This window comes from Salmo salar, chromosome ssa13 (assembly GCF_905237065.1).
Source record: "Salmo salar chromosome ssa13, Ssal_v3.1, whole genome shotgun sequence".
NCBI lineage: Eukaryota > Metazoa > Chordata > Actinopteri > Salmoniformes > Salmonidae > Salmo > Salmo salar.
In genome coordinates, this window is record NC_059454.1 from 75779902 (window position 1) to 75789431 (window position 9530).

Here is a 9530-nt window from a genome sequence, read left to right on the forward strand (position 1 = left end):
GTCTTCACTAAGTCATCCATACATCAATTGTCTTAAAATCATTTATTTACTAAACTAAGTAATTCACAGAAAGCATACAAACAGTAGGTATCGTTACAAAGAAATGGTAGAGGAATGTGCCCTAGTGGGCTAAACCGGCATGGCGGCTTGTTAAACAAAAGTTGATAATTATAACAATTGATATACTAATCCTTTGCACATGAAGGCTCACTCATTCGGAAACAATTGCAATCAATATATATATTTACGCTCAGTGTGTCGTCGTGATCTTTGTTGGAGAGTTTGGTTCTGTTGGAGAGTTTCGTCCTCACATTCTCTCTCTCTCTCTCGGTTAGAATGGATATTTCAAAGTGACAGTCATTAATGTCGTTATAGAATGGATGTTTCGTCGGTTGTCGCGTTCAATGATACCGAATTCCTAGCTGCAGACTAGTAATTAATATCAAAGACTTGTTATTATTCTGTATCGATAGTTTAACCACGTGTTATGGTTAAAGTTCAGTAGAGGGATGCATGGTCAAACCTATTAGCCAACTCGTAATGGAGTGGAGGCCTGGTCTCAAGAAAGAAACCCTGGGTGGGGGGTTTATATACTGAACGTAGAAAAGTCTGTCACATGACGGCAGGTCCTGTCCGTGTCCCTGGGGGCGTGCTGATGACTTAGTCAAGACTCCAAAGGGAATTGGCGTTTCCCTCATTAAACAGTCCAAAATCATATTACACAATATCACAAACAGTTCAATCCTCATTCATTAATTTTATACAACCATTTAGATGTAAGTCTCATAGCTGAGGCTATCATATAAACATTATTATGGTAATATGGCCGTATCGTCTCTCATGAGTTTCACAACATTGTACCAAAAGGACCAGTTCATAGCTGGATTCTTCACTGATCTTTAATACCTTCTCCAGAACATAAATGTTGTTCGGTTCTCCAATTCTGTGAGGTGGAAGAATCCTTTGTTCTCTATGAAAACTCACTCTGTCTCAAAACTGTGGCCATGAGGCAGGACATTCTCCTTCGGAATTTATGACCGCACTCACTTAGCCTGGGGTTGGAGACAGGAGGGGGGGATGGTGCATAGAAAACCCAAAGAGGCCAACGTCATGACAGTGGGCAAGACAAAAGATTTAGGTGCCTTTGAACAGGGTAGTAGGTGTGAATAACGTCAACACTGCTGGGTTTTTCATGTTCAACAGTTTCCTGGGTGTATCAACAATGGTCCACCACCCAAAGGACATCCAGCCAACTTGACACAACTGTGGGAAGCATTGGATTCAACATGGACCAGCATCCCTGTGGGATGCTTTCGGCACCTTGTTGTAACGGCTCTCATTGTTAGAAGTAGAAGTGGACCATAGCGCAGCGTGGTGAGTGTTCATGATAATTTATTACAAGAAACACTCAAAACAAGAATAACCAAAAGCAAAAACGAAAGCGAACAGTTCCGTCAGGCTCAGATGCTAAACAGAAAATAACCTCCCACAAACACAGGAAGAAAACAGGCTGCCTAAGTATGATTCCCAGTCAGAGACAACGATAGACAGCTGCCTCTGATTGGGAACCACACTCGGCCCAAAAACAAAGAAACAGAAATCATAGATTTTCCCACACGAGTCACACCCTGACCTAACCAAACATAGAGAATATTAAGGATCTCTATGGTCAGGGCGTGACACTTGTAAAGTGTGGTGTAGGGCTCTGAACAGGCCCTACACCCAAACAAAGGCACTGTGTTCATCCACCTCTGGCTTGCTGGCCCCCCTACCTCTGCAGAAGCACAGTTCCCGCTCAGCCCAGTCAAAACTGTTCGCTGCCCTGGCACCCCAATGGTGGAACAAGCTCCCTCACGACGCCAGGACAGCGGAGTCGATCACCACCTTCCGTAGACACCTGAAACCCCACCTCTTTAAGGAATACCTGGGATAGGATATAGTAATCCTTCTAACCCCCCCTGCCCCACCCAAAAAAACAATATAGATGTACTATTGTAAAGTGGTTGTTCCACTGGATATCTTAAAGTGAATGCACCAACTTGTAAGTCGCTCTGGATAAGAGCGTCTGCTAAATGACGTAAATGTAAACGTAAATGTCCATGCCCCGACAAATTGAGGCTATCCTGAGTGCAAAAGGGTGCAACTCAATATTAGGAAGGTATTATTTTCTATTTATTTTTTAGGCATATTTACATTTTATTTGTATTTTATAGTTATACCCTGGACTATTCGATCTGGTCACTAACATAGGCCTACGGCATTGCACCAAATTCTTGTCTCAACAACATCTAATCTGTGCTTCAGAATCAGAAAGTCTTGTCTTGTCTGTTGACCAATGACCAGTCATCAGCATTGATGCCCAAAGGCAGGTGCACATGTTCAGGTCAGTGACCAGAAAGCACTTGTTTCATTTTCTCCTTCCACCAAGCAGTGATGTCATAATAAAAAAAGAAAATGAGACATTGGCTGATATGGTCACCTGCCATAGGCTACATATTATACATTAAGTGTGAAACATTACGTGAGGATTATATAGAGATGCAATCAATATGATGTGAGGGGTGATTCTCCATGTAGTCAATAAAAGGTTGCCAAATTCTGTAAGTGATTTTTTTCAAGCAGTAAGTGATTTTCTCCAGTGGGATTCAACTATTAACTTCTGATAGCCACATTGCAACTGGCAGGGGGAATCTGATTTCCATTTCAAGGTGAAGATTTAAAAGCAAATTGAATAGCTTAAACATTGATAAAACAATTCAAATTTTGTACATTTATTTAACTAGGCATGTCAGTTAAAAACAAATTATTATTTACAATGACGGGCTACCCTTGTTCAGGGGAAGAACAACAGATTTTTACTTCGTCAGCTCGGGGATTCGATCCAGCAACCTTTTGGTTACTGGCCCAACGCTACCTGCCACCCCAGGAAGCCTAGTGGTTTATACAGTGACAGCCCCAAACTCCACCTTTAACAGATTAATTAGGATTATTTAGCATTTATCCATTCATTCAATATGATGGCTTGTGTGTAATAAAAATAACTTTATAAATGTCTCGTAGATGGCTATTGTCTTACCTATGTGTTATAAAAGCCAATCTAATGACTTGTTTGGCTATAGCCTATTGCAAATAGCCTAGTGTCTAAATGTTCCCCCGAAACCACCCTTCTCTAATTAGCCTACTATTAAATACAATATACAGCCCACGTATTAGGCCTAACTGTCAGCAGTAGGCAACATGATCTGTGTCAGTGTGTGTGTGTCTTTCTCTGCTTTCTTCCTATCTCGACTGCACCACTGTCCTCTGCTGCTGCAGCAGCAGCTGATCTGTCATTTCTCAAAGACACAGCACTCAGACCAGCAGAACCAGACCTTTTAGCAAATAAGTCAGTTAATTTCAGACAGATGAACTGAAGATGGCGCCGATAGACATGGCCACCTTGCTTCAGGATCCTAGGCAACTTTGAAGTATTTTGTTTTCTTTAATGATATTTCTTACATTATAAGCCCAGAACGTTCTTTGCATTATTACATACAGCCGGGAAGAACTTTTGAATATCAGAGAAGCAGTAAATCACCAGCATTTCGATCAGCAATATGACTTTAATGAATTGGATCCAAGACGCTGCCGGCAGAGAAGAGGTATTCGGAGTGGACTTTTAGTCGGACTCAGGAGGCGTGCACACCATCCACCGCTCCCGAGTATATTACTCGAAAATGTTCAGTCCCTGGACATTAAAGTAGACGAGCTCTCGTTTCATAGAGACATCAGGGATTGTATGGCTCTCTCGGGATATACTGTCCCGTCCATAGAGCCAGCTGGGTTCTCAATACATCGTGCGGATAGAAATAAAGAACTCTCTGGGAAGAAGAAAGGCGGAGGTGTATATTTCATGTTTAACAATTCATGGTATGATTGTGGTAACGTACAGGAACTCAAGTCCTTTTGTTCACCCGACCTAGAATACCTCAAAATTAAATGCTGACCGCATTACCTCCCTAGAGAACTTTCTTTGGCTATCTTTACAGCCATGTATTTTCCCCCTCAAGCCGATACCACGACGGCTCTCAAGGCACTACACTGGACCTTGTGCAAACTAGAAAACGCATATCCCCAGGCTGCATTTATTATAACTGGGGAATTTGACAAAGCAAATCTGATGAAAATGCCACCGAAGTTCTATCAACACATCGCCTGCAGTACTCGCGATTCAAAAACTCTCGACCATTGTTACTCTCCCTTCCAGGATGGCTAAAAATCAAATTTCATGAAGGTCCCGACAAATAGTTATTGTGCTGACGTTGCTTCAAGAGGCAGTGTGGAACTCAAATGAAATCAAACTTTATTCGTCACATGCGCTAAATACAACAAGAGTAGACCTTACTGTGAAATGCTTACTCGGTAGTGAGTGTTGCAACCAAGGACAGACAATTTTTACGTGCTACACATTTCAGCACTCTGCAGTCCCCTTCTGTGAGCCTGTGTGGTCTACCACCTCGCCGCTGAGCCATTGGTACAGTACTCCTAGATGTTTCCACTTCACAACAACAGCACTTACAGCACTTACAGTTGACGGGAGCAGCTCTAGCATGGCAGAACTTTTACGAACTGACTTGTTGGAAAGGTGTCATCCTATGACGGTGCCATGTTGAATGTCACTGAGCTCTTCACTAAGGCCATTCTACTGACAGTGTTTGTCTATGGAGATTGCATGGCTGTGTGCTCGATTTTATAAACCTGTCAGCAACGGGTGTGGCTGAAATAGCCAAATCCACTAATTTCAAAGGGTTATTGTTGTAAATATATATAATATTATTGTTGTAAATATATATATATATATATATATATATATATATATATATATATATATATATATATACACACATTGTAGAATAATAGTGAAGACATCAAAAACTATGAAATAACACATCATGTAGTAACCAAAAAATCTAAACATATTTGAGCCACCCTTTGCCATGATGACAGCCTTGCACACTCTTGGTTATTCTCTCATCCAGGTTCATGAGATAGTCACCTGAAATGCGTTTCAATTAACAGGTGTGCCTTGTTAAAAGTTAATTTGTGGAATTTCTTTCCTTCTTAATGCGTTTGAGCCAATCAGTTGTATTGTGACAAGGTAGGGGTGCTATACAGAAGATAGCCCTATTTGGTAAAAGACCAAGTCCATATTATGGCAAGAACAGCTCAAATAAGCAAAGAGAAATAACAATCCATCATTACTTTAAGACATGAAGGTCAGTCAATACGGAAAATGTCAAGAACTTTAAAAGTTTCTTCAAGTGCAGTTGCAAAAACCATCAAGCGCTATGATGAAACTGGCTCTCATGAGTACCGCCACAGGAAAGGAAGACCCAGAGTTACCTCTGCTGTAGAGGATAAGTTCATTAGAGTTAACTGTACCTCAGATTGCAGCCCAAATAAATGCTTCACAGAGTTCAAGTAACAGACACATCTCAACATCAACTGTTCAGAGGAGACTGTGTGAATCAGGCCTTCATGGTCGAATTGCTGCAAAGAAACCTCTACTAAAGGACACCAATAAGAAGAACAGACTTGTTTGGGCCAAGAAACACGAGTAATGGACATTAGACCGGTGGAAATCTGTACTTTGGTCTGATGAGTCTAAATGTGAGAGTTTTGGTTCCAACTGCTGTGTCTTTGTGAGACGCAGATTAGGTGAACGGATGATGTCCGCATGTGTGGTCCCCACCATGAAGCATGGAGGAGGAGGTGTGATGGTGTGGGGGTGCTTTTCTGGTGACACTGTTGGTGATTTATTTAGAATTCAAGGTACACCAGCATGGCTACCACAGTATTCTGCAGCGATATGCCATCTCATCTGTTTTGCGTTTAGTGGGACTATAATTAGTTTTTCAACAGGACAATGGCCCAAAACACACCTCCAGGCTGTGTAAGGGCTATTTGACCAAGAAGGAGAGTGATGGAGTGTTGCATCGCTGCATCAAATGACCTGGCCTCCACAATCACCCGACCTCAACCCAATAGAGATGGTTTGGGATAAATTGGACTGCAGAGTGAAGGAAAAGCAGCCAACAAGTGCTCAGCATATGTGGAAACTCCTTCAAGACTGTTGGAAAAGCATTCCTCATGAAGCTGGTTGAGAGAAGGCCAAGAGTGTGCAAAGCTGTCATCAACGCAAAGGGTGGCTACTTTGAACAATCTAAAATCTAAAATATATTTTGATTTGTTTCACACTTTTTTGGTTACTACATGATTTCATGTGTCATTTCATAGTTTTGATGTCTTCACTTTTTTTCTACAATGTATAAAATAGTAAAAATAAAGAAAATCCCTTGAATGAGTAGGTGTGTCCAAACTTTTGACTGGTACTGTATATGTATGTACTCTGGACTCCGACAATGCTCGTCCTAATATTTCTATATTTCTTAATTTCATTCTTTGGGGGCAGTATTTCGACGTCTGGATGAGAAGCGTGCCCACTGTAAACTGCCTGTTACTCAGGCCCAGACACTAGGATATGCATATACAGCATTGGATAGAAAAGACTCTAAAGTGTCCAAACCTGTTAAAATAATGTCTGTGAGTATAACAGAACTGATATGGCAGGCGAAAACCTGAGGAAAATCCATCCAGGAAGTGGGATTTTTTTGATGTGGGTATTTTCAATTGAATGCCTACAGAGTATCTAATGGGTTAGGACCCAGATTGCAGTTCCTATAGCTTCCACTAGATGTCAACAGTCTTTAGACATTGTTTCAGGCTCATTTTCTGAAAAATGAAGAAGAACAAGACCTTTCTGTCAGTGGACTGTAGAATCAAGCAGTGCTGTTTTGCGCACCCTTCGCTGTTATTCTTTTCTATTGAATATGCTATTGTCCGGTTGAAATATTATCGATTATTTAGACAATAGACAACCTGAGGATTAATTATAAACATCGTTTGACATGTTTCGATGAACTTTACCGGTACTATTAGGATGTATTCGTCTACATGTTTTGACCGCCTTTGAGCCATTGGATTACTGAACAAAACGCGCCAACAAAACAGAGTTTTTGGGACATAAAGAGGGACTTTATTGAACAAAACGAACATTTATTGTGTAGCTGGGACTCTTGTGACTGCAACCATATGAAGATCTTCAAAGGTAAGTGATTAATTTTATCGCTATTTCTGACTTTTGTAATTCCTTTACTTGGTTGTAAAATGTTTGTATGCTTTTGTAAGCGGGGCGCTGTCCTCAGATAATTGCATGGTATGCTGTAAAGCCTTTTTGAAATCTGACAAAGCGGCTGGATTAATCTGTTAGGGCTAGGGGGAAGTATTTACACGGCCGGATAAAAAACGTACCCGATTTAATCTGGTTACTACTCCTGCCCAGTAACTAGAATATGCATATAATTATTGGCTTTGGATAGAAAACACCCTAAAGTTTCTAAAACTGTTTGAATGGTGTCTGTGAGTATAACAGAACTCATATTGCAGGCAAAAACCTGAGAAGATTTCATGCAGGAAGTGGCCTGTCTGACCAGGTGTTGTTGTGCATCTTGCCTCTGTTTATTGAAGAGTCAGGGATCTTTGCTGTAACGTGACACTTCCTACGGCTCCCATAGGCTCTCAGAAGGCCGGGAAAAAGCTGAATGATGTCGAGGCAGCCCCAGGCTGAAACACATATCGCCTTTGCCAAGTGGCCGATCAGAGGACAAAGGAATTAGGTGCGTGCCGAGTCGACCCCATGCTTTATTTTCTTTCGGCTTCTTACCTAATTGCAGATTCCCGGTCGGAATATTATCGCTTTTTTACGAGAAAAATGGCATAAAAATTGATTTTAAACAGCGGTTGACATGCTTCGAAGTACGGTAATGAATAATTTAGAAATCTTTTGTCACGAAATGCGCCGTGCGCATGACCCTTATTTACCATTCGGATAGTGTCCTGAACGCACGAACAAAACGCCGCTGTTGGAACATAACTATGGATTATTTTGGACCAAACCAACATTTGTCATTGAAGTAGAAGTCCTGGGAGTGCATTCTGACGAAGAACACCAAAGGTAATTACATTTTTCTTATAGTAAATCTGACTTTGGTGAGTGCTAAACTTGCTGGGTGTCTAAATAGCTAGCCCTCTGATGCCGGGCTATCTACTTAGAATATTGCAAAATGTGCTTTCACCGAAAAGCTATTTTAAAATCGGACATATCGAGTGCATAGAGGAGTTCTGTATCTATAATTCTTAAAATAATTGTTATGCTTTTTGTGAACGTTTATCGTGAGTAATTTAGTAAATTTTTAGTAAATTCACCGGAATGCTAGTTCTGAACGTCACATGCTAATGTAAAAGCTGTTTTTTTATATAAATATGAACTTGATTGAACAAAACATGCATGTATTGTATAACATAATGTCCTAGGTGTGTCATCTGATGAAGATCATCAAAGGTTAGTGCTGCATTTAGCTGTCTTCTGGGTTTTTGTGACATTATATGCTAGCTTGAAAAATGGGTGTCTGATTATTTCTGGCTGGGTACTCTGCTGACATAATCTAATGTTTTGCTTTCGTTGTAAAGCCTTTTTGAAATTGGACAGTGTGGTTAGATTAACGAGAGTCTCGTCTTTAAAATGGTGTAAAATAGTCATATGTTTGAGAAATTGAAGTAATAGCATTTCTAAGGTATTTGAATAACGCGCCACAGGATTCCACTGGCTGTTACGTAAGTGGGACGATTTCGTCCCGCCGACCCTAGAGAGGTTAACAGAGAGAATAGCAATGGAGTAATATGATAAATTTTTTTGGTTCTAGTCAAGATTCTAGCAGCCGTGTTTAGCACTAACTGAAAGTAGAGCATTGCAGTAGTCTGACCTTGAAGTGACAAAAGCATGGATACATTTTTCTGCATCAATTTGGACAGAAAGTTTCTGATTTTAGCAATGTTACGTAGATGGAAAAAAGCTGTCCTTGAAACAGTCTTGATACATTCTTCAAAAGAGAGATCAGGGTCCAGAGTAACGCTTCACAGTTTTTTGGAGACAACTGTACAACCATCAAGATTAATTGTCAAAACATTTCAAACAATGTTTATAATTAATCCTCAGGTTGTCAATTGTCTAAATAATCGATAATATTTCAACCGGACAATAGCGTATTCAATAGAATGGAAAAACAACGAACGGCGCACAATTGGTCATGCGCGCAAAACAGCTATGGTTCATTCTACAGTCCACATTCTACAGTCTCATTCTTCCTCATTTTTCAGAAAACAAGCCTGAAACAATGTCTAAAGACTGTTGACATCTAGTGGAAGCCATTGGAACTGCATTCTGTCCTATCCCATTACATACTGTATAGGCATTCAATTGAAAAGTACCCACATCAAAAATATCCAACTTCCTGCCATATCAGTTCTGTTATACTCACAGACATTATTTTAACAGTTTTGGAAATATTAGAGTTTTCTATCCAATACTACCATGCATATGCATATCCTAGCTTCTGGGCCTGAGTAACAGGCAGTTTACATTGGGCATCTCA